Source organism: Mobula birostris, chromosome 9 (genome assembly GCF_030028105.1).
Source record: "Mobula birostris isolate sMobBir1 chromosome 9, sMobBir1.hap1, whole genome shotgun sequence".
Classification (NCBI taxonomy): Eukaryota; Metazoa; Chordata; class Chondrichthyes; order Myliobatiformes; family Myliobatidae; genus Mobula; species Mobula birostris.
This window is the reverse complement of record NC_092378.1, coordinates 25482490-25509900: the sequence shown is the minus strand read 5'-3', so window position 1 is coordinate 25509900 and position 27411 is coordinate 25482490. Positions and strand designations below refer to the sequence as shown.

Genomic DNA, 27411 nt, shown 5'->3' with positions numbered 1-27411 from the left:
TGGTTGCTGGTTCAATGTTGGTATGAGAACTCGGCGCTACCCCGTGCTGTTTTGATTTGTCGCCTTCAGTTATGGTGTTCAACCCAAGTGAAGTTACTTTAATTTAATAATTATTTTCCTTAGATTGAATTAAAGGATAGATATAATAAAAGAAAGGTAAGCTAGAACACTTCGCGGTATCAGGATTCAGGAAGATGGAGCGAACAAAATTTGTCCAGTGTCAGATATTTCGTTTACATATTTTGTGTCACAGGGCAATTTTAATGTTTATGGGGCTGTTGACACATTCTTTTGGTGTTTGAATGGAGCCTTGTGTTAGGCAGTGACGCATCCAAATGTTTCTTTTATTATTATCCTCTACTTAGCACTGCTTTAAGCTAGAAGTGTTAGATTCTGGAAAGACTTAGTTTGGGGAAAGAAGAGTTAATTTTATTTGGGAAAGCATTGCTGTATAATAAAAATAATATATCTGTTCAGAATGTGTCGTTGGGGATGGCGTGCGCTGTGTCTGTGTCGTGGGGCGGTGCCTTTCGATTTTGTGCCCTGCAATTCGGTGAATGTTGCTGTATACAGCGTGCAAACTGACTGCAGATTTAATGTTTGTAAGCAGCGCTTTTCTCAAGGATTCAGAAACAGAAAGCTGTACAGTTGGGGGGACGGGGAACCAGAAGCTGTGTTTTGGATTTCCGGAAGGCATTCGGCCGGATGCTACATAAAAGGCTAATATTTTGGTATGAGAAAGGAGTGGCTGACTGGCAGCAAACAGTCGGAGTAAATGAGTTCTGTTTGGATGAGCAATCAGTGACTAGCGGATAGCTACTGGGAATCAATGTAGGACCTCTTCTATTTGTAATCCACGTTCGTGACGTAAATAAGGGAGGTGGTCAAATGTACTGTGGCTAATTTATTGTTGATGCAGAGATAAGTTTTATCACACCGTGAGTAGCACACAAATAGCCTGTACAGATGTAGATGAGGCAAGAAGCTGAATAAATGGAGCATAATGCAGGAAACTGAGGTTCAGCACTTCAGTCGAAAAACCATATTATTAATAGCAGATGAGACTCGAATGTTTTTAAGCATAATAGGCCAAAGATTGTACACATGCTATTAGGAAGGCAAATAGAATTTTAGCTTTAATTGCCTCAGGTTGCACATATAGAAGTTTGAAAAGGAACTGCTGAGATAGTACTTGAAGTACTCTGCAGTTTTAGTCTCCGTATTTAATGAAGGATATATTTAGACGCAGTGCAGTGAAGTTGTACTAGGTTGTTTACAAGTGTTGATGTTTGAATGGGGGTGGTGGGGGGACGTTGAGTAGATTGGGCCCGTGCTTGAAAAATGAAAGTTAATAAAATTACAAGAAGGTGGATATTGAGAATGATTGCCTGGTGGTTTATCTAGATCTGAAGGGCGTAGTTACTGAAAAGGAAATTGCTCATTTCACATGGGGATGAGGAAGGACTTCACTTGGAGGTTGTTTTTATTTTGGAACTATGGTGGTTGTAGATTCATGGTAGAGATTGACAGACAGTTGAGGTGCAGTGAGTCGAGGGGTACAGGGAGAGAACGGGCAAATGATGGTGACAAGATTGTTCTTAATGGCAAAGTTTGCTCAAGGTGTTGGTTAGCCTGCTTCTCCTGTTTCTTGTGTTTTTGTTACATTCATTGGGGTGCCACAGAAAAAGATGAAAATGAAAGTCCTTTACAAAAGAACACTTGTATCTTTAGGATGCTTGTGCGCTATTGTTGGCAAATATGTGCCCAGTTGCTATATAGGTAACATTTGCTTTCAACGGTCAAAGTAAATTTATTATCAAAGTACATATATGCCACTGTATACAACCCTGAGATTCATTTTGTTGCGGGTATACTCAATAAATCCACAATGGAGTAATGACCATAATAGACTCAATAAGAGACCACACCAATTTGGGTGTGCAGAAGACAAATTGCAATACAAAAAGAAAGAAAATTATAATAAATAAGCAATCAATATCAAGAACATGAGAAATAGGGTCCTTGAAAGTGAGTCCATAGTTTGTGGGAATATTTCAGTGATGGGGCAAATGAAGTTGAGTGAATTTATCCCCGTTGGTTCAAGAGCCTGATGGTTGAGGGGTAATAACTGTTCTTGAAACTGGTAGTGTGAGTCCTGAGGCTCTTGTACCACCTTCTTGAAGGCGGTAGTAAGAAGAGAGCTAGGTGGTAGGGTCCTTGATGATGGATGCTGTTTCTGCAACAACACTGTATAGATGTGCTCAATAGTGAGGTTGGCTTTATCTGTGATGGACTGGGCTGTATCCACTTTTTTTTTTGTAGGATTTTCTGTTCAAGGGTGTTGGTATTTCCATACCAGGCTGTGATTCAGCTAGTCAATATACTTGCCATTACACATCTATAGAAGTTTGTCAAAGTTTTAGATGTCATGCGAAAAACTCCTAAGGAAGTAGCGGCACTGCGCTTCTTTCTTCAGAATTGCATTGCTTACAGGTCCTCCGAAATAATAGCACCAAGGGAATTTAAAGTTGATGACCCTCTTCACCTCTGATCCTCTGATGCGGATTGGCTCATGGACCTCTGGTTTTCTCCACTTGAAGCCAATAATCAGCTGCTTGGTCTTAGTGGTTACTCTCCACTCTGGCACCCTTTTACCAGATTCCGTGATTGCCTCAGTTCTAACCTAGTTGGCTCACTCTAGTGTTTGAGGAAGATTGTGGGTTTTCTGTTTTAGCCATTGCGAAATCTCATCATTAGAATCTTGGCAATTGCTCCACACTTAGTTTTCTTGTATAACAGAACAGATTTTAAGTGAAGATAAATATGATGCTTATATTACTTACCATTATTTATACATTAATTGAAGGTTCATTTGAAAGTTTTATTTGTGGAAACTTAGCGAATTTCCTTTTTTAAATGTAAAGAGTGAAATTTGGACGCGAGGCATGCTAGATGTAAACTAAGCTTGCCTAAGGAAGGTGAGGGTTGTCCGTTTCAATCTGTGCCTTTTCAAGATTATGATGAGGCTTAATTCCATGTATATCCTTTGACATTGAAATATAATTTTGTAATCTCTTATCGAAAGTTATAGGGATAGAGAAGGAAAAGTAGTGGAGAAATTTAATGGAAAAATTATTAAAATTTTAATCATGAGACCTTCAAATGCATACCTTGGGGCACAGGCAACATTCTTGGAGGGTGGGAGATGGAGCCTCACTTCAGAGCTTGTGCATTCCACCCTATGATTTATAAATGAGTTTTTGAGCACTTGGTTCAATATTGGAGGGACATTAAACTGAGTCCTACTCTATTGTCAGGTACCTGGAAAAGGTGTTTTTATAGTAAAAGGGTATTGTGTTCATGTTTTTGTTTTAACCATGATATTTTGTTCTATCTGATATATTACTTAACCGAACTGACCAAGTTGTGTATTTTACTCATTTCTCTTATTGCTGTTGGTCATATGACTGATATTGTGAAAGTACTTTATTGGCTCCTGACCTGTGAAATGTTGTGTAAATTAAATATTTTTTGTGAAAACAACCAAGATTATGATTTTAAAAATACTTTTACTCCAAAAAGACCCTACCTAGGCACCTGATAACAGAGTAGGCCTCAGTTTAATGTCCCTCTGATATTGAACCGAACACCCAAGATTACATTTTGAGAGAAAGAGCTTTTTGATTTGTAACAAGCATTTCATTTCTGATTGTGTGGCCAACTGTACCTACATTTGCAGTGGAATGTACTAGGTTTGCTGTTGGGACAGGGGTTAGGAATGCCATAGGCTAGAGTCATGGGCTGAATTACTTGTGTGCTTCGGCTTATTCTGACAAGCTGAGACTTGTGGAGAATTTCTTCAGTCCTGACGAAGGGTCTCAGCCTGAAACGCCGACTGTACCTCTTCTTAGAGATGCTGCCTGGCCTGCTGCGTCCACCAGCAACTTTGATGTGTGTTGCTTGAATTTCCAGCATCTGCAGAGTTCCTGTTGGTTGTGTGAGAATTTCTTGTATCCATTAGCAGTTCACTGCTGTTTGTCATTGTAGTTTTAGTTCAATCCATGGGGAGCCCCTTTCTGTTATGAATAATGAGGATGATGTAATATACTGTAGACCATAGAAGAGTATAGCACAGGAACATGCCCTTCAGCTCAGAATGTTGTGCTGAGCCGATTAAATTAGTATTTAACAAGCCAACTAAACCGATCCTCTATGCCTACACATGTCCATATCCTTCCATTTTCCTCACATACTAAATGTCCCTTAAAAGCCTCTAATTTATCTGTCGCTACCACCACTCCAGGCAGCACATTCCAGGCACCTACCATTCTGTGTTTTAAAACAAAAGCTTGCCTTTCACATCTCCTCTGAAATTGCCCCCTCTCGCCTTAAAAATGTGGTATTAGACCAACCTTGGGGGGAAAAGATGCTGTCTACTTGATCTATGCCTCTCATAATCTTATAAACCTCTATCAGATCTCCCCTGAGCCGCCTCCACCCCAGAGCAAACAACTCCAACCTCTTGTTATAGTACATGCCCTCTCATCCAGGCAGCACCCTCTCCAAATCCATGACATCTTTCCTGTAATAGTGACCTGAACTGTACGAAATGCTCCAAATGCAGCCCAACTAGAGTTTTATAAAACCTCAATATAACTTCCTGATTTTTTTTAACTCAAAGCCTCGACTAATATAGGCAAGCATGCCGTATGCCTTTTGAACCACCCTATCAACCTGTATAGTCACTTTCAGGAAGTTAAGAACATGGACACTAAGGTCCCTCTGCTTATCAACACTACTAAACGTCTTACCCTCAACGGTGTACTGTCTGTTTACATTTGACCTACCAAGGTACAACACTTCACATCTGGCTGGGTTAAATTCCATCTACCATTTCTCCACCCATATTTGCAACTGATCTCCATCCTGCTGTATTCTTTGCTAGTCTTCTACGCTATCCACAACACCGCCAGTCCTTGTATCGTTTGCAAGCTTACTAACCCACCCATCTACGTTTTCAACCACATCATTTATATACATCACAAACAGCAGAGGTCCCAGCACAGATCCCTGCAGAACACCACTAATCACAGATATCTGGCTAGATAAGTCTCGTGGACCACCATCTTCTATGAACAAGCAAGCCAGTTCTGAATCCAAATGGCCAATTCACCATGGATCCCATGCATTTTAATCTTCTGGATGAGCTTCCCACCTTGTCAAAAGCCTTACTAAAATCTATGTAAAGATATCCACAGCTCTACAGATGAATATCCTTAGATCTTCATCAGTCATCCTCGTCATCTTGTCAAAAAAAATATATCAAGTTAGCAAGGTACGACTAGCCCTACACAAAGCCATGCTGCTCTCCCTAATGAGGCCATGGCTTTTCAAATACTCATAAATCCTATCCCTAAGAATTTTCTCTAGTAACTTCTCTACCACTGACCTGAGACTCACCGGTCTATATTTACCAGGATTACCTTTGGTGCTCATTGAATAATGGAACAACGTTAGCTACTTGCCAGTCCTCCAGGACCTTGGCTGAGGCTAGAGAGGACACAGAGATATTGGTCAAGGCCCCAGCAATCTCTTCTCTTGCCTCTCTCAGTAACCTGGGGTATATCCCATCAGGCCTTGGGATGTTATCAATTTTATCCTGCAGTTATGGAGAAAGTCTAATAGTTTTCATCAACCCGAATGGAAAATTTGTACTTGTGGCAAGAATTTTTCCCCCCTATCCCTGTGGTCAAGACATTTGTGAAAAGGTTAGTGAGTTAGTGAAAAATTGGTCTTGTTGGTTGCATTGGCAAACCTAAAGCTACATTTCCATTTCACAAATTATTTATAGTCTGTTTGGTTGCATTTTTCTTCTAAATGTGACTGTTTTATAATTAACCAGTGGTTCTGGTGGTATTAATTGTGTGTGAGAGTTGTTTCTTGAAAGAGGAAATATCTTTAACTTTAATTACCCTGAAGTCAGTATGGGTGTGGCAGTTTCAGAACTCAGAGCTACAGCTATTTTACATTCTTTCCTCATCTCCTATCCATAAAATTTTAAATTGACATTAGTGATATCTTTCTCTTTCCTCATCTCACTTTCAGTTCAGACTTAGTGCAAATGGTGTAAAACATTTGAATATTTTGTTACATTGCCCAGACTTTTTGCATTGGTGATAACAGCCAGGCAATTGGCAATTTTGCATTTGAAGTCTGATGGCAATCTCTGAAATTCCTGAAGACACTGCATTTCTATTGGATATATTTTTCCATTGTTAGTCTTGGTATTCAGTGTGATAGTTAAAAGCAACTGAAAGTTAGGAATAGTATATCTAGGGAGGAATCATTTTATAACAGCATAATAATTAACAATAACTAAGCACCCTTAGTTTCAAAAATTAACTTTACAAATGTGAAGTTTTATTCTCCCAGAGGGAAAGAATGTTGGAGAGTGAAAAATATTTTGAGTATTTTATTTATTACTTGCCCTTAATTCTGTCTTTGTTTGTCTTGCTGTATATGATTTAGATTTCCATTTTTAACTGCTGTGGCTCTGCTTAACTTTAAAAATTCTTCAATTTGATTAATTGAGGAAGCTCAGCTTATTTTTGCTTTGCTGATACCACATGCCTACATCATTTTACTGGCTTAGTTGGAAAATACATTTGCTGACTTCTAGTGTCCAGGTGCCAGTCAGTCGCCATATCTAAAATGACCACCTGCTACCGATATTTCAACGGTATTGCCATGACCTAGTCACCACCCACGACACCTGGGAGGGGGTGGGTAGAGGAGGAGTTTACCTTTAGTCCAAAACTCAATCAGCTATATCATGACTACAAGACTATAGCACAGATTTGGATGCTGAGGTGAGACACTTGCCACCTGGTAAGCCTGTGAAGCTTGATATCATCCACAATAAAGCAGCCTGCTTGATTGATACCCCATCAACCATCCTAAGCATTCCCTTTGTCCACCACTGGTATCAAGTGCACAGTGTTTGCTGTCTACAAAATGCATTTACTTGGGGTACTCCACCTCCTAAGACTGTGACTTCTGATGTCAAGAAATACATGGAGAGTAGGTTATGAGGGCACTCACCAGTAGGTCTTTATCCAAGTGACCTGGAAATGTATTTAAGGTTCTTCATTGCTGAGTCTAAATCCTGGAACAACTTTGCCCAGAAACACTTTGGGGGTTCAGAAAGCAACTTCACCCCTCCCCACCTTCTTTGGGGCAATTAAAGTGCAGCAATAAATGCTTTATTTTTAGAAGGAAAAAGTGAACTGTCTTATCTTTTAGCAACTACTTTGAACTTGTTTTGAAATTAACTTGAGAGGGGTGGTGAATAGGGAACAATTTTTATATTAGAACATAAAACTTAGAATAGTACAGCACAGTACACATTGTTGTGCCGACCCTCAAACTCTGCCTCCCGTATAACCCCCCCCCACTTTAAATTCCTCCATATACCTGTCTAGTAGTCTCTTAAATTTCACTGGTGTATCTGCCTCCACCACTGACTCAGGCAGTGTATTCAACGCACCAACCACTCTCTGAGTAAAATACCTTCCTCTAATATCCCCCTTGAACTTCCCACCCCTTACCTTAAAGCCATGTCCCCTTGTATTGAGCAGTGGTGCCCTGGGGAAGAGGCGCTGGCTATCCACTCTATCTATTCCTCTTAATATCTTGTATACCTCTATCATGTCTCCTCTCATCCTTCTCTCCAAAGAGTAAAGCCCTAGCTCCCTTAATCTCTGATCATAATGCATGCTCTAAACCAGGCAGCATCCTGGTAAATCTTCTCTGTACCCTTTCCAATGCTTCCACATCCTTCCTATAGTGAGGCGACCAGAACTGGACATTGTACTCCACAAGTGTGGCCTAACCCAGAGTTTTATAGAGCTGCATCATTACCTCACGGGTCTTAAACTCTATCCTTTGACTTATGAAAGCTAACACCCCATAAGCTTTCTTAACTACCCTATCTACCTGTGAGGCAACTTTCAGGGATCTGTGGGCATGTACCCCCTGATGCCCCTGCTTCTCCACACTAGCAAGTAACCTACCATTTACTTTGTACTCTGCCTTGGAGTGCTGTGTACTATTACTTTATGTTGAAAAGTTAGATTAGCATTTTTCCAGAGCTTCCCATTTTTGCATTGCTGGAAGCAGCAAAGAAACGGTGGCTTACCTTCCTTCCCGGTCTTCCACCATTCTTTGTAAAAGTGGCAATGCAAACGATTTCTATTAGTTTTAATGCAATAATCCAGTACATTTGATCCCTGCAATCAAACATAGTATGTTACCCTTCCATTCCTGACTGTTTGCATGTGTTGCTTTACCCTTTATTTATTCTTTTTTGAGACACAGTGCAGAATAGGCCCTTTGAGCTGCGCCACCAGGCAGTCCTCCCTGATTTAAGCTGAGCCTAATCACAAGACAAGTTACAGTGACCAATAACCTGCCGACCAGTATATCACTAGGAGAAAACCAGAGCACCTGGAGGAAACTGCAGCCGGAACTGAACCTGGGCTGTTGGTACTGTAAAGCTTTGTGCTAACTACTACCGTACTGTGCCACCTCAAAGCGTGTTAAGTTCAGTTGTTTTCAGCTCTGTGTACATCTTTTAACTTCCTCATCTCTTACCAGCTCAGCTCCTCTACTTTCCCATCCGTATTTTTATGCTTTGGTCACATCTGTCCCTTTTCTTTATTCTTACTCATTTTCAACTTTTGCCCTAACTCCTGTTACTAGCTGGTTGTAGTTGTAGGGAAGAGCCCACTGATGGGACTCGTATAGGTGGATTTGAAACATTTGACCGAAGGTAAGGTTTTGAAAGGATACAGGACACACTGTTGTATTTTTGTGGATTGGCAATGCTTGAAAGGCTCTTGTCAAGTGTTGACTAGGGGAGTAGTTGGGGGAAACAAGCTTAAGCTTGGACTCAACTGGCAGCATTATGATTTGCCATGAAGGCAGTTTTTTGAATCATCTGATTGTTCTGAGTTGGACTAGCCAAACAGTACAATAATCTTCCCTGCATGGAGGTTAAGTAAGCCGAGAGAGAGATAGTATATGTATGTGGTGTGTGTGTCTGTCTCTGTCTCTCTCTCATCTATCTATCTATCTATCTATCTACCTATCTACCTACCTCTGTACCTATCTACCTACCTATCGTATCTGGAGATGCTCAGCTGCAGTGACAGTCGATCACCCGATAAGGTAGTGTGAATAAATTGTACCAGATTCAACTCTTGTTTTCATGTTGTCAGGCCATTGGTGGACACAGTAGGTCATCTTTCACCTAACACATTTCATGTTCTGTGCTGATCATTCAGGGTGATGGGATAGTTCAAGCCAAAGATTCAGTCTTGGTTTGGTGGAAAAGCATGTCGAGAACAGCAATCCAAAGTGATCAAACCACAACTGTGCTGTTTAATGTAATCATGAAAGTTGGGGCCTGTTATTCTCAGTCCTCAGTACAGTGAAACTCTAAACCCCTAGTTCTTTAGTTCCTGCACTCCTTTTCCACCTTTCTGTTTCCCGTTCTCCCTTTAAACTTGATTTATTGGAACATATATCTTTCTAGATATTTATTAAACAAGAGTGAATGAAAAATGAGTTTGGTGTATTTATATTTGGAAGAATCCAAGAGTCTGGGAAACCTAGCATAGCTGAAGTTCCTGTGCACTGTTCTGGTTGCAATGTTATTGAAAGGATGTGGGACTTTTGTAGAGTGTGCATAAGAGTTTTACCCAAATGTTGCCTGGATTTGGAGTATATTAGCTATAAGGAGAGGTTGGGAAAACTTGGATTGTTTTCTGTGGGGTGTTGGAAGCTGAGCAGCAACATGATATTGATATAGTTTTATATTTTGTATAGATCTGGGCAGGTAGTCACTTTCCCTGAATGGGCGGGGGGGGGGGAGGAGAAGAAGTTTAAATGAATTGGGTAAGTTTTTTTTGAGTGGTAAATGCTTGATATGGGCCGCAGTGCAAGATGTGGAAGCAGATATGAACAGGCAGGAAATGATTCACTGAATTTTCCCGTAATGTGGGAGGCTAACACGTAAGCCGAAAAGGCAAGGCTAAAATGTGTGTACGCAGTTTGAAGCAAGAAGTGACAATGGATAATTCATCTTGAGATTCCTACCATAATCAAAGTTTTCAACCAATTAATTTCTTTCAACATGATGTCAAGGAATGTTAAGTGCATGAGATGCATTAAATCTCACGGGTGATGCCAACATTCTGGTTGTAGTACAGAAGATCTGCATTCCAGAACTAACTCCAATTCTGGTTTGTGAATTAAGAAACAAAAGCTGAAGGTACTCAGTAAGTTGGGCAGTATCTGTGGTCTTCACCTGAAACATTAACTCTATTTCTCTTTCGATAGATGTTGCCTGTCCTGCAAACACAAATGGCATTTTGGCTTTCATTGCATAGCAGTTGGAGTTCTTAAAATTAGGGAGTCTTGGCTGCAATTGTACTGAGGTTTGGTGAGGTCTTAGTAACAATGGAGACAGTACATAGGATACTCATTTGAGATGAGAGGGTTGTCCAAGAAAGGCTGAATAGTGTGGGTCTGCATTCCCTGGAGCTAAGAAGGACAGAATGATATTTTAAACATGTAAGAACCTAAGGGGTTAATCTGGGGATGTTTTCACTAGTGGGAGAGCCGTGTATGAAAGGGAATATCTAAAAGGTAACGGATTGATCATTTTAAATGGGTATATAATTCTTGCAGAGGTTGGTGTATCTCTGGAATTCTTTTGCCTGGTGATTGGTGGAAGCTGGATCATTAGAAGTATTTAAAGTGGAGGTAGATAAATATTTGACAGATCAAGGAATAGAAGGTATGGAGAAATGGTGCCTCGGAGGGGTTGAGGACCCGATAAATCATAGTCATACTTTATTAATCCCGGGGGAAATTGGTTTTTGTTACAGTTGCTCCATAAATAATAAATAGTAATAAAACCATAAATAGTTAAATAGTAATATGTAAATTATGCCAGTAAATTATGAAATAAGTCCAGGACCAGCCTATTGGCTTAGGGTGTCTGACCCTCCAAGGAAGGAGTTGTAAAGTTTGATGGCCGCAGGCAGGAATGACTTCCTATGACGCTCAGTGCTGCATCTCGGTGGAATGAGTCTCTGGCTGAATGTACTCCTGTGCTCACCCAGTACATTATGTAGTGGATGGGAGATATTGACCAAGATGGCATGCAACTTAGATGGCATCCTCTTTTCAGACACCACCGTGAGAGGGTCCAGTTCCATCCCCACAACATCACTGGCCTTACGAATGAGTGTGTTGATTAGTCATTATATTAAATGGTGGGGCAGATTTAAAGGGCCTTACAGCTCCTGCTGCTGTAATTTAATAATAGAATAGTAAAACAATGTTAAGGATTCCTGCTAAAGTTTGAAGTTGTGCCCCTCTAGATTGAGAGTTCTTTCTGATTGGAAAGCTGTGTAGCACAAAAATAATTTGGAGAGCCAATTATCTTGGCTTCAAGACATTATTCCAGGAGTTCTGTGAAGCTGTTTTAAGAACAACTAGACAACGGGGTGACCCATTGGGGCACCCTTTGAGAGAAGGGTAGTGCAGTCTGATGTGACCAGAATGAACGTTAAATTTTCCTGAATGCTATTGCTATCTCTTTGCTTTGGAAATTAAAGAAGAAAAACTCAGCTTATTAGAGAAGAAAGACGCATAGTAAGACAGATATGTGACCAGAATGAACGTCAAATATCCATGAAGTAAACTTGAAGGAATCGGGCTTGCTGGGTCGGGTCTGGGATTAAATGTCCGATGTAATGATGGATTTGGCCTTGAATAATCACAGAAGGATTCCATTGATTCCTAGTTGGAATGACTTCTTTGGCACCAAAGGATGTCATTTGGAAGAGGCAATTGTATTGTCTGATGTTTTTCCTGAACTTGTTTGCAATAGGTTCATCATTTCTGTACAAATTGAGGAGTTGATTAAGTAGAGGCTGCAAATTGCTTATCCTGACCTGTCCTTTCATACAGCAGAAATGTGCGGTTTCTCCAGTGAATAGGAAGGCACGATAGTGAGGGCATACTCTCGTCATCAAACCAACATCAGCAGAAATGTGACGGCATGCGAGTCATGCATTTTGCCTTGCTCTTTCTCTGTCGAGATATTGTTGTTAGAAGCGGCCATTGTCGTCTTCAGCAACTCTCGCAATAATTACTCTATGCCACAAATTCTCGAGTTGATCTTTCCTTTTCTCCTCTGTCTCTTCCTCTCTCCTCCTCCTCTGCCTGTTTTTGTTATTTTGGAGACGCGCAGCCCTTTCATCCTTCGTCTCTTCATCTCTTCTACCACTAATTCTTGTGTCCTGTTCCGTAGCAACTTCTTGGGCAATGATACGCAATGCAATATGGATAACAATCAGGTTTACACTGATAAATGGCAAGTAACGTTCATGCCACATGCCAGCACTGATGATACTCAACAAGTGAATCAATTTGCCATTCCTTGATGAGCATTGACATTGTATGTCCTTTCTGCTTTCTGTATGCAGGGGGGAGTAATGGAGCATTCTTTGTTTACCTGGATGAATGCTGCTTCTTGTATTCTGCCATTCCCTCTAAGATGTTTTACCCGCTCAGATGTGTATGCAACCACAAATTGTAGTGCTGCAACTTACCAAGGTGACTTCAACAGCATCTCTCAAGCTCAAAGCCTCTTCCATTTAAGAGAACAAGAGAAACAACTATATGTAAATGTCACTGGCATCAAGCCACAGCACTGTCCTGATGATGGATCTATCTTATCTGAGAGCTCCTTCAGCTAGTTTCCTTATTCATACATAAAATACCATGTTAACTTTTTTCTTTGCAGTGACCGTTATAACTTGCCTGGGAGATTTTGTTGGAGAGGTTACTGAGTCTGATAGATGCAAGTTGAATTTCCATACTCAAGTGGAAATGTTTACGTTTTCAACTTGTCTCTGGTTTAATACCTCTTGGTGCCTTGATGTTAGTATAACTCTGACTGTGCCAGACTGGATAATTTGTCTTTTCTCAATATGTAAAACAAATCGTAGCAATAGCTCTTAAAATTTCAAAACCCAGTGCATTTGGGTGTGTACCTCATTAACTTGCATTCATTCACACATGAGAAATGCATGATTCCAATCTTGATGCCCACAAACAAAGTAAATGCTTATAGTCATTTGCTTATCTTGATGCCCACAAACAAAGTAAATGCTTATAGTCATTTGCTTCACAGTAATAGTATGACCACAATATGTACTGTAATGATTAACAGTTGGAGCTATTGCCTTCAGTTTTGTCAATGATCAAGTTGTATTAGGATCATTTATAAAACCATGCTTTGCAACAGATATAAATCTAATGCATTACTAATTCCTTTCTGTTTTGCCAGTTTAAATAGAACTTTGAGCTTTTCAGTGAATGTATCGTTTGTGTACTATAACTAAGGGATAATAGCAGTGAATGCAGTGTGCATTGGTTGTTGGTTTCACCTGGCAGTTTGCCTGGCCATAGTAGTGCAGTTTTCCATCAATATCTTGCAAAACCATATCGCTCTTTCTGAAGTATTGAAGGAAATAATTTATGACATTTAATTTGAATAACTATAAATTGGTACAGTGCAGGAAATGGCACAAGTATGATCTCTCCATCCTTCCTGTTAAAACCTTAAAGTTATAGTGGATGCATGTGTTTACAATTTCCAGTCAAATAACTGGTGCATATTTAGAAAATTGAGCAAGGCAGTCATGCTGGTTGCTATTTTATCGTACAATTGTTTTTATTTATTGTTTTTTTTTATGGATCTGTACGTGCCTGTCTATCATTAATACCTGGTAAGAAACCATTGTTGAGCTGCTCTGTGAACCTCCTTGGTTGAAGGCTTTGGGACAGTACCTAGTGACAGTGGAATGGATGTTTTGGGGTGGTTAGAGTGCCAGTCAAATGGGCTTGTTCATCCTGGACGCTGTTTACCTTGAACTGTTTTCACTGTACTCCTGGCAAGGGAATTTCAGTTTGCACCTAGAACAACCTGAGATCATTCTGTCTGTTAAAGGAATGGAATTTGCTTCTTGTTTCAGTGTCACGAGTTCTTTAGTCGATGGAATAGAGGCGTTTGAATGCCAGGAAGCGAGTCACTCGCCAGATATCCAGCTTCTGGCTTATTCATGTAATTATTGCTTTTGTAGCTGATTTAATTGATTTATTGGTGAATAGTGGATCTTCCCCTACCCTGGATATAGATTTGAGGGTGGTGGGAGATGCTCAATGATAATGCCACTGAATTTCAAGAACAAATGGTTAGAGACTTTCTCTTGCACGTGTTGTGAGTGTTGCTTTGACCCCAGCATCTGCAGATTATTTTGTATTTAGAGACTTTCTCTTGTTGGAAATGACGATTGCTTAGTAGTTTATCGCACAAATGATATTTGTCACTTATCAGCCATTGGCTGAATGTTGTCTGTTTTGCTGTAGCAGGTGTTGTGGGTTGTTTCATTTGCTGAAGTGTTATACATTGAATTAACTGCTGTATAATCATCAGTGAGTGTCCCTAATACTGACCTGATGAAAAATTATGCCTGGAGTAGTACATTGAACTCCTGTGTTGATGTCCTGGTGTTGGGTTTTGTTTTAAACGTTAAAGATTAGACCTATTTGTCACATGTACATGGAAACCTAGTGAAATGTGTGAAAACAAAACACCTCGCAAGTGTCGCCATATTCCGTCACCAACATAGCATTGGAATAATCACTAACCTTAAACTTGTGGTCCGTGGATTGTGGAAGGAAACTGGACACGTGGAGGAAACCCTCGTGATCATGGCACAAACTCCTAACGAATAGCAGCGGGAATTGAAACCTGATCACTCGCGCTGTAAAGCAATGCTACTATGTTGCCCCACGGTTGATTGACCTTTGAAAATCACGGCATTTTCCTCTTGTGTGAGATAGAAACCCAGTCATTGGAGTGTTTGACTTTACTTATGTCATCTATGGTATAACCACGGTACTTGTGTAGGGAAAACAAAACCTTTAAGTAGATCTATGTTCAAATTACAGATTGGTAGTTTGATATTTGTTTATTTCCAACATGCTATTTAGCAAGTGTGGTAAAAGATCAGCTAAGGAAATCTAACATGAGAGTATGTTGCCATAATTACAAAATGAAAATTGTGCCATTAATGTATTTGATTAGTCTGAGAAAGGATTCTTTGTTACATTATTGTTAAAGGAATAGAACTTGCCTGTTTCTATTTCAATATCATATTGCTGTTAGTAATGAAGATTATTTTTATCAAACAGTGGCTTTATAATTTGAGTGTTTAACATCACTGTATCTTTGATCACTAAATTTTAAAACGCAAATGTAAAGCCATGTGCTTGGGCAAGTGAATGAAAGTCTTATCTACTCATACAACACAGTAGAGGCACATTCTGCCTATTTGGAATCCATGCTGGCTACCAGCAGCACAATATCATCAGTTCCATTCCCCATCTCTCACCCATGGCTATTAACTCCCAGGCGCCATATTAGCGTAGCGGTTGGCGCGACACTAATACAGCTCAGCACGTGGGAGATCAATTCTGGTGTCCTCTGTAAGAAGGTTTGACGTCCTTCCCGTGATGCACGTGGATTTCCTCTGGTTGCTCTGGTTTCCTCCTACAGTCCAAAGACATACCAGATCGTAGGTTAACTAGTTATAAATTGTCCCGTGATTAGGCTAGGTTTAAGTTGCTGGGTGGCATGGCTCAGTGGATTAAACTCCCCTTTGATTATTTTGCCATTTACCTGCAATAAGCCAATTAACCTGAGGTCTTGTCTTTGGCATATGAGAGAAAATTAGAACATCTAGCAGAAATCTATGCAGTCACATTGAGTACTTTCAGATCTCTCACAGATAATACTTAACATCATTATCAGATGCGGGGCCCCAGAGCGATAAGGCAGTGACGACTTTATCTCTGGCAAAATGACATGCATAAAATCATTGCATTAATCTCAAACTGACTTTCACTGGGCAAGCATAAATTCAGCAGAATGTATTGTATAATATTGCTCTGTCTAATTTGTTGTGGTTCAGTCGTTAAGTGGAGTCTGACTCTTCATGGCCTCATGGATTCCTGTACACCAAGCCTTCTTGTTGGAAACTGCCTCTCTGAGATCCCCCAAGGTCATGCACATTGTCTGAGTAATATTATCTATCCATAGTAGCCTCTGTCGTTATCTCCTCCTTTTATCTTCTGTTTTACCTAACATGAGAGTCTCCTCCAAGGAATCCTGTCTTCTCATGATGTGGCTAAAATATTTGAGCTTTTGTCTCAAAATCAAGCCTCCTGGTGAGCAGTCTGGCTATATATCTTCAAGTATCGACTTGTTGGATCTTCTTGCTGTCCAACGAACCCTTAACACTTTCCCCCAGCATCCAAGTTCAAAGGCGTTGATTCTTTTGTATTCATCCTTTACTAATAGTCCAGCTCTCACAGCCATATATCACAACTGGAAATGCCATAGCCTTGACTATACGGATCTTTGTAGACAGTGTTATGTCTCTACTCTTCAATATCTTATCTAAATTTGCCGTTGTGCTCCTGCCCAGAAGTAAGCTGCTGTTTAATTTTGTGGCTGCAGTTAGCAACTATGAAGTCTTTGAACCGAGGAAGACAAGATCCGTCACTGCTTCCACTTCCTTTCCATTTATTACCACAGAGTTAATAGGGCTGTTGACATAATCCTGGTTTTCTTAATATTGAGGAACAAGCCAGCTTTTGCACTTTCTTCTTTCACTTTGATTAGAAGGTTCCTCAGATCCTCAGCCATTAGAGTAGTATCATCTGCGTATCTGAGGTTGTTAATATTTCGGCAATTTTGATTCCAACAGTCTACTATTAGGCTCTGTCTAATAGTAGTTACATTTTGGAACATTTCCAAAGATCTCATACCAGTGCAGTTTTTTGCATGACTTGAAGCAGAGTGAATCGTTTCATCAATATAATTTCAGTTTGCTGTTTCATGAGTACAATGCTGCTGAGAAGTAAATTAATTTTATAATGTCACAGTCAAATTTACAAAGCATAATGTTATGCAATCTACAGTTTAATCAGATTATCATATTCATACACTGCAGAGTTCCTAACGTGCAATAAGTGACCTCACTGGATCCAGTTTAGTGTCTTTTGTGCTTTTTGTGTCGCACTAGAAGGACGTACTTCTGGATATGTGTTTATTCTGGACGATGGTTTCTTTCTGATTTTTTTACTCCAGATTGATGTGCTCTGCAGTGCTGTGGACCCATTATGACTTGCACTTAGTGACCACTTTATTGGGTATAGGAGTGGGACTTGGTGTTGTCTTCTGCTGTAGCCTATCCACTTCAACATTCAGCACGTTCTGCATTCAGAGATGCCCTTCTGCATGCTGCTGTTGTAATGGTGTAGTTATGAGTTATTGTCAGCTTGAACCAGTCTGGCCATTCTCTTCTGACCTCTCTCATTTTCACCCACAGAACTGCTGGACTTTTTTTTTGTTTCTTGCACTGTAAAACTCCTAGAAAATCCCAGGAGATCAGCACTTTCTGAGTTACTCAAACCACTCCATCCAGCTCCAACAATCATTCCACGGTTCAAATTACAGATCACATTTCTTCCTCATTCTGATGTTTGGTCTGAACAGCAACTGAATCGCTTGACAATGTCCGCATGTTTTTATGCATTGAGTTGCTGCCACAGGATTGGCTGGTTAGATAATTGCATTAACGGGCAGGTGTATGGGTGTACCTAATAAAGTGGCCACTCAGTGTGCTTCCAGGGAACTAAGAGGTAAACTACCATATCAAATCTTCCATCCTGCTAGCCAGAGAATTTCATTTGTATCAACCAAGTCTAGAAATGACTCAAATTGAAAGCAGCAAGTGATGCATTCATGGTTGGAGCATTGGAGCGTGTATCAAGTTTCAAATTCCTTGGTGTCCACATTTCCGAGGATCTCACCTGGTCCGTGAACTCCTCCATCCTGATCAAAAAAGCGCAACAGCGCCTTTATTTCCTGCGGAGCATCAAGAAAGCTCACCTTTGTCCCAGGATACTGACGGGCTTTTACCACTGTACCACTGAGAGCATACTCACCAACTGCATCTCAGTGTGGTATGGCAATTGTCCCGTATCGGACCGCAAAGCACTCCAGCGTGTGGTAAAAACTGCCCAGTGGATTATCGGCACCCAGTTGCCCACCATTGAGAACATCTACCATAAACGCTGCTGGGCAGGGTGAAAAGCATTATCAAGGATGCATCTCACCCTAACCATGGACCTTTTACTCTCCTCCCATCTGGTAGGTGCTACAGGATCCTCCACTCCCACACCAGCAGGCACAGGAAGATCTTCTTCCCTGAGGCTGTGACCCTGCTGAACTTCACATCACAGCACTAAGCAGTATTGCACCCATATTGTACTGTCTCAGTACTTTTATATTTGTGTGCTGTAGCACTTACTTTTTATTCGCAGTTATTTTGTATATAACACTATTCTTTGCATTTCTGGTCAGATGCTAACTGCACTTCATTGGCTTTGTATCTGTACTGGGCACAATGACAATAAAGTTGAATCTAATCTAATTCAGAACAGTACAGGCCCTTCAGCCCACGATGTGTCAAATTTTAACTTGCTCTGAGATCAATCTAACCCCTCCTTCCCACATTACCTCCACTTTTCTTTCTAAGAGCCTCTTAACCATCCCTAATGTATCTGACTCTAGCAGCACATTCCAGGCACCCACCACTCTGTTATTTTTTTTGAAAAAAGGTACCCCTGACATTCTTCATTCTTCCCTCTTCTCCCCCCCCCACAAAAAAAATACTTCCTCCAATCACCCTAAAATTATGCCTTGTTTTCCAGCCTGGGCAAAAGGTTCTTTCTGTCCATCTATCTATCACTCTTATCTTGTATACCTTTGTCAAGTCACCTCTCATCCTCCTCACTCCAAAGACAGAAACCCTAGCTTGTTCAACCTATCCTCATAGGACATGCTCGCTAATCCAGACAGAATCCTGGTAAATCTTTTCTGCACCCTCTTTATAGCTTCCACATCTTGTGAGGGGACCTGAACTGAACACAGTATTCCAGTTTGGCTTAACTGGAGTTTTATCAAGAGCAGGAGTCCCAGACGGATCCCTGTGGAACTCCACTGGTGACTGCCCTCCAGGCAGAAAACATTTCACTCACTGCTACCTGCTGTCTTCTGTGAGCAAGCTAGTTCTGGACCCATTCAGTCTAGTTTCCCTGGATCCCATGCCTCTTGACTTTCTAAATAAGCCTATCCCGGAGAATCTTGTCAAATGCCTTACTGAAGTTCAAATAGATGCATTGTTCTACCTTCAGCAATTTGTTTTGTCATTTCCTTGAACTATTCCATTCGGCTTGTGAGGCACAACCTGTCCTTCAAAGTTATGCTGACTATCCCTAATCAGATTGTGTCTTTCCCAATGCTTGTAATCCTGTGTCAAAGAATCTTCTCCAATTGGTTCCTATCGCTGATGTGGACTCACTGTTTGATAATTCTTCAACAAAGGAATAACATTTGCCACCCTGCAATCCTCTGGTACTACTCCTATGGCCAGTGAGGATGCAAAGATCAAGGTGCAGCAATCTCTTCCCTCACCTCTCAAGGTAACCTGAGGTATATCCCATCAGGCTCCAGGGACTTAACTATTCTGATGAACATTCAGGAGATCCAGCACATGCTCTTTCTTAACCTGGACATGGACCAGCATACCTGGCTATTTTACACTGTCCTCATATCAGTCAAGGTCCCTCTGGTGAATACTGAAGCAATGTATTCATTATGGACATCCCCTGACTCCAGGCACATGCTTCCTCTTTTATCCGTGATCATTCCTACCCTCACACTAGTCGTCCTCTTCTTCGCGTTCGTGTAAAATGCTTTGGGGTTTTCCTTGATCTTACTCATTGAGGCCTTATGGCCTCTTCTAGTTCACTATTCTTTAGCTCCTTGTAACTCTGTAGAGCCTTGTCTGACCTTGGTTCCTAATCCTTAAGTATGCTGCTGCTGGTTGTAAACCATAGTTCGTTCACCCTACCATTCTTTCCCAGCCTCAATGGGACAGACCTATCCAGGACTGCATGCAAGTACTCCTGAACAACATTTTCATTATCCCTCCCTCCCAGGAGGAAACCCACGCAGTCATTGGGAAAATGTACAAACTCCTTACGGACGGCGGCAGGAATTGAACCTGGGTCACTGGTACTGTAAAGTGTTATGCTGCCCCAGGAGAACATTTCCCTGAGAACATCTGCTTCTAATTTTATGCTTTCAAGTTCCAGCCTGATAGCATCATAATTTCCTCCTCCCCCAATTAAATACAGTCAGACCAATCCCTGTCCAAAGCTACTGTGAAGGCCGGGGAGTTGTGGTTACGGCCCCTGAAATGCTCATCCACCGACAGATCTGTCACCTGACCCGGTTTACTGCCTAGCACTGGATTCAGTATAGCCTCTTCTCTAGTCGGCCTGTCTACATATTGTGTGAGGGATCCTTCCTGGTCACATCTCCTCTTGGCTGGGGACACCAGAGGCATCTTTATTCTCTCTTCTTATTCAATAATACAACACAGGGATAAAGTAAAATGGATTGCTTTTCAATCCAAGGCTTAGTTTTGTGGTTTCATCCCAATGTGGAAATGAGAAAAAGATGTGCTGTGCTCCTGAGTCAGAGTTTTGCTGTGCTCTTCTGGAAATCCTTAAACTCCCAACACTTCAACTTTTCCACCCACTAGTTAAACCATAGTACACGAGCCATCTCAAATGTGTGAAATCTTCTTTGGTCCCTGGAAAAATTGAACCTGCAATGTGACGTGGCCAAATTTCTGGTTCATTTCTCACCACTGTCAAAATCCTGCAGCTTTTAAACTGAACATCCCATCATTCCAAATGTCTAATGCATTGGTAAATGGCCAACTGATAACTAGCAGAATGAGCACTGGTGATTATGTACGTGGTAAAGGGAATGAGTAATAAAACTCTCTACTGACTGTTATGCTGCTGGTGTTTAGGGCAGCAATGAAGGCCCTTCATCGTGTCAGCAGCTCGGTTTTCACTCCTGTCAGTCAGGCAGGTCCCAGGTGGAGACTCAGGAATACCATCACACTCAGATGTAGAAGGATCCTTCATTGCTGTTTCTGTTTCGCTCACCAGTCAGGGTTGTCGGCCTTGAGCTGGAGGACTGGTGACACTACTCTTAGTCTGGTGTCTACTCTTTGACCTGTTTGGCATGGGTGACCCTACCAAGGGACAAAAGCATAAAGCCCTGACTCCAGCTAACATAGCTCTCTGGGTCGTTGAGGCACACAAGCCTCTAAACCACAACAAGATTGTGGTTCTCTTGGAGGTGTCTAATAAATCTGGTTAACAATTCTCAAAACAGGGAACAAAATGATTGCGAATCATTACACGGAGCTCCTTTGGTTTATCAAGAAATTGTGTCAGTGGTGCTGATGATACATTGTTATAAAGTATAACATTTTTTTTAATATAGGATATGTTTCAATTGACAAATAATAGCGGAATTAAAGTAATAAGACTCTGTAACAAGAACTGTGCACCCTTTACACTGGAAGTGTTGAACACTTAAAAAGTATGTCATCGCTTAAACTTTGGCTTGAATGGCATTATAGAAATGCAGCACAGCTTAGTAGCACTGCTGTCTTGTAGTGCCAGAGTCCTGGATTGGTAGGTTAGTTGGCCACTGTAGATGCCTGTGGAGTGTAGGTAAAAGGTGGAATCTGATGAGAATGTGGGAAGAATGAAAAAAAAATTGCTTAACGGAGGACTAAAGTAAATGGCTGTTTGACGGTTAGAATGGACAGTGGGTTGAAAGGTATGCCGGATGTCTGACTATAATTCCTTTAATTGAACAGTTAATATTTCTCTCTACTTATTCCTTACCCAGGTAACAATTTGCAAAGTGTGTAGCTTGTTTCTTCTTCGCAAGACTGAAAAATGTGTAAATTAATTAGGAATCTCGGGTCATGTGGCACACGATATCACCTTTCTCGAACAAGGACCCAGCCATTTTCCTTCCACTATTGTTGCCATCCACATGGAAAAACATTATCTCATCCATAACAATTTTTCTTTCAATTCCTTTCACTTTCTACAAGTGAGATGTAGAAATTAAAGGTTGTAGGTATAGGGTTAAAAGTGAAATATTTAATGGGAACCTTAGGGGGTTCTTCTTCACTCAGAGGGTGGTGGTGAGTGTGGAACAAGTTGCTAATGGAATTGGTGGATGCGGGTTCGATTTCAACTTTTAGGAGAAGTTTCAATGGGTACATGGATGGGAGGAGTACGGAGGGCTATGGTCCAGGTCCGGGTCAGTGCGACTTGACAGCTTGGCACAGACTAGAGGGCTGAATAGACCATTTTCCAGTACTGTCGTGGTTTTGGTAGTATTCTAATTTGTTCCGTATTTCACTTAATTACGTAATTTGTTCCTCACCGTTTGTCTTTTTTGTACCTTTGTTACTATTTCCATGAAACTTCGGCTGATAGAGGCAGTTGCTTAATTGGGCCAAAATGGACTGGTCCTGATGTATCCCAATTAACCAGAATCCATGGTACGTTGTGTTATAAATTAAAACCCAACTGTTCAAGAGGTGCAACACTTGCCCCTACACCATGTTCCTCACCACCATCTGGGGCCTAAATTTTTCCAGGTGAGGCAGAGTCTCTTGAGCACCTCTTACAACCTTATTTATTATAGAGTCATAGTCACAGAGTACGACAGCACAGAAACGGGCCCTTCAGCCCATCTAGTCTGAGCAGAACTATTATTCTGCCTAGTCCTATTGACCTGGACCATAGCCATTCATACTTTCCCATCTATGTACCTATCCAAACTTCTTTAATGCTTAATCCTGAACTTGGTATCTCAATGTATCAGAGACCAAGTGAACACTGGATGTCTGTTTTACGGTATTTGTGCTCTGTCTGCAATAGCCATTTGCCTGTCACTTCAGCTACATCTTCCTTTCCCACGCTGAACTGCTGGACTTCTGCCTTCTCCACTGCAGTGATGAGGTTAAGAAGTAGAACGGTGACTCATATTCCTTGTGGGTAACCTATGCTCCGATGGTAACAACATATTAAATTAAACATTTTAAATTTTGGAATTTCAGATAACCTATCATGGTATTTCCAAACTTATCAGGTCACTTAGATTCTATTTCTCATTCTCATCTCTTCTTTCTTAGTTTACTCTCCATATCTACTCCCCTATCTGGTTTTATCTGTCTATCATCTCACCCTTGCCTGCTTCTACTTATCATCTTCAAGCCTCTATCTCCAAAAGAGAAAGGAACAGAATTAGGTTATTTGGTAAATCTGCTCCGCCGGTTGATCATGGCTGATCCTTTTTTTCTCTCTTCTCCTCAGCCCCACTCCCCGGCCTTCTCCCTGTAACCTTTGATGCCGTGTCCAATTAAGGAACTATCAAACTCTGCCTTAAATACACCCAATGACCTGGCCTCCACGGCTGCCTGTGTTAACAAATTCCACAAATTCACCACTCTCTGGCCAAAGAAATTTTGCCGCATCTCTATTTCAAATGGACTCCCCTCTATCCTGAGGCTGTGCCCTCTTGTCCTAGATTCCCCCACCATGGGAAACATCCTTTCCACATCTACTCTGTCTACGCCTTTCAATATTCGAAAGGTTTCAATGTTCTCCCCCCCCCCCCTTCTAAATTCCGGCGAGTACAGATCCAGAGCCATCAAACATTCCTCGTATGATAACCCTTTCATTCCTGGAAACATTCTTGTGAACCTCCTCTGAACCCTCTCCAATGCCAGCACATCTTTTCTTAGATAAGGAGCCCTAAACTGTTCACAATACTCAAGGTGAGGCCTCACTAGTGCCTTATAAAGCCTCAACATCACATCCCTGCTCTTGTATTCTAGACCTCTTGAAATGAATGCTAACATTGCATTTGCCTTCCTCACCACCGACTCTACCTGAAAGTTCATCGTTAGGGAATTCTGCACAAGGACTCCCAAGTCCCTTTGCATCTCATTTTGGAGGGTCTCCCCATTTAGAAAATAGTCTACTCATTTATTTCTACTACCAATGTGCATGACCATGCATTTTCCAATGTTGTATTTCATTTGCCACTTTTTGCCCATTCTCTTAATCTAAGTCCTGCAGCCTGCCTGTTTCCTCAACACAACCTTCCCCTCCACCAATCTTCATACCATCTGCAAACTTGACAACAAAGCCATCTATTCCCTTGCCTCTACCTCAGCCCTCACTGCCCTCTCACCTGACTCCATCTGCCCATCATCTGGTACCTCACCTGATTTCCACTATCACCTGCCAACTGGTCTTCCTCTTGCTGCTTTTATACTGCTGTCCTCCCAGCACACTCTGTCCTGATGAAATGTCCACCATCCCTTTGCATCCATAGTTGCCGCTTGGCCTGCTGAGTTCTTACAACAGTTTATCATTTTTGCTCCAGATTGGAGATTTCTTGGTGTCTTGCGTATTTACTTAAAGATGTTCTGATCTAGGAGTAATCTGCAGTGATAAATCTTTGTCTCAAAGGCACCCAGTGAAGTTGGACCAAATTTTGCTCTTATAGCATATAATCACTTTTTGGTCAAGACCTATTACAGCAGTCTGGAAAGATCTATTGCTGTGGAAATCTCCAGTGTATTGAATAATATGGATGGTCAAATACAGTAAAATTATAACTTTTCACGTTATTTTCAACTTGTATGGCAATTAATGGCAATGTTGTTAATTAACTGCAGCAGGACAAAGATAGGCTAGCAGAATAGGCAGTCAATTAGTAGGTAAAATTTAATTCCTACAAGTGTGAGGTGATACATTATGGTAGTGTGGATGTGGAGAAACAAAATAGGCTGAATTGCTCAGTTTTGACTGGATATGAACAGAGGAACCTATTTGCATAGCAACACACATCAAAGTTGCTGGTGAATGCAGCAGGCCAGGCAGCATCTCTAGGAAGAGGTGCAGTCGACGTTTCAGGCCGAGACCCTTCTCGGCCTGAAATGTCGACTGCACCTCTTCCTAGTGATGCTGCCTGGCCTTCTGCGTTCACCAGCAACTTTGATGTGTGTTGCTTGAATTTCCAGCATCTGCAGAATTCCTGTTGTTAACCTATTTGCATAGTTTTTTTTGAAAGGGGCAGGGCATTTCAAGAGAGCAATTAGCAAAACACAGGAAATCTTATGTTTCATGTCGAATGGTAGAAACATGGAAAACCTACAGCACAATACAGGCCCATCGGCCCACAATGCTGTGCCGTACGTGTACTTACTTTAGAAATTACCCAGGGTTACCCATAGCCCTCTTTTTTCTAAGCTCCACGTACCTATCCAGGAGTCTCTTAAAAGACCCTATTGTATCCGCCTCCACCACTGTTGCTAGCAGCCCATTCCACGCACTCGCCACTCTCTGCGTTTTTTAAAAAACAACAACAACTTATCCCTGACATCTCCTCTGTACCTACTTCCAAGCACCTTAAAACTGTGCCCTCTCGTGTTAGCCATTTCAGCCCTGGGAAAAAGCCTCTGACTATCCACATGATCAATGCATCAGTCACATCATCTTATACACCTCTATCAGGTCACCTCTCATCCTCTGCTGCTCCAAGGAGAAAAGGCTGAGTTCACTCAACCTATTCTCAGGAGGCATGCTTCCCAATCCAGGCAACTTCCTTGTAAATCTCCTCTGCACCCTTTCTATAGTTTCCACATCCTTCCTGTAGTGAGGTGACCAGAACTGAGCAAGTGGGGTCAGACCAGGGTCCTATATAGCTGTAACATTACCTCTTGGCTCTTAAACTCAATTCCATGGTTGATGAAGGCCAGTGCACTGTATGCCTTCTTAACCACAGTCAATCTGCGCAGCAGCTTTGAGTGTTCTATGGACTCAGACCCCAAGATCCCTCTGATCCTTCTCACTGCCAAAAGTCTTACCATTAATACTATATTCTGCCATCATATTTGACCTACCAAAGTGAACCACCTGACACTTATCTGGGTTGAACTCCATCTGCCACTTCTCAGCCCGGTTCTGCATCCTAACAATGTCCCGCCGTAACCTCTGACAGCCCTCCAGACTATCCACAACACCCCCAACCTTTGTGTTATCAGCAAATTTACTAACCCATCTCTCCACTTCCTTATCCAGGTCATTTATAAAAATCATGGAGAAAGGGTCCCAGAACAGATCCTTGAGGCACACCACTTGGTCTGCAGAATGTTATGTCAGATCTCTCTAAAACTTCAGTTATGCAATTAAAGTATTGTGTCCAATTCAAGTTGCCATCCTTTAGGAAAGCTGTCAAAGGCTTTGAGAGTGCTTAAGGATATTTTGTGGAATATGGGATTTTACCTGCAGAGTTGGGTTGATCTCTTGGAGCAGAAGAAATGAAGGGGAGATTTGACAAAGGCATGCAAATTTAGATAAGGTGGACAAAAAGATGATCCCTGAGCTAGGAGTCAAAAAATTAAGTCAATGGGCAACAGATACAGATAGCATATATTAAGTTTATTTACACAGTGCCTACTTGGTTCCTGACAAGGTGATGGAAATAGGGATGGTCAGTGATTTCAAAATGAAGGGAAAATTGTTGGGATGAGAATGGGAATGAGAACATTGTCTTAAATTTTGGCATGGACTCTTTCCGTACACATTGGCAGTCTCTGTTTTTTGTTAATGAATGTCCTTTTCCAAGGTTAATCTTAAGTGTACTCTGGATACTATAGGAACTGTGCAGCATTCCCTATTTGTAAGATGGGGTGTGAATTAAAATCAAGTCACATTTTGATTCTTCCTTGGTGTTCATTACTGTTGGGTGGGTCACTAGAAATCAAATGAACCAAGGTGCTGAATTTCACTGCCTTTCTCAAAATAATCCAACATTTTTTTTTGCTTTTGAAGTAATTTATGAGAAGCACAATTATCTCGACATGCAGCAGCCTTCAATGCACCTAAACTTCGCCGTTTAAGGGATGAAGTTGTAGCTTTTCCTGTTGTGATGTGATATAAAATAGATAATACAGAATTATTGAAATAAAGAACACCAAAGATTCATTATACTCTTTGGGCATAGAAATCTCTTTTTGTCTCTGTCCTAAATGGCCATTCTAAACACCCCAGCCTGGAGACACATTATCCTTGCATCTATTCTCATGAATATTGAGAAATGGCCTAAATCTTTCTACATTGGATAGTTGCCACGAACAATAAGTCAATTTGATGAATCTTTCTTGTACTCTTCTTTTTAATAATTATTTTTGGGAGGTTCAGACCTAATTGCAATATTCAAATATGATCCTACCT

At 41.2% G+C, this 27411-nt stretch overlaps 1 protein-coding gene across 2 annotated transcripts in view; it reads left to right on the top strand.

Moving 5' to 3' along the window:
• Positions 1-27411, top strand: part of LOC140202592 (fatty acyl-CoA reductase 1) — a 176144-nt gene that overhangs the window by 763 nt on the left and 147970 nt on the right. The window lies entirely within an intron of this gene.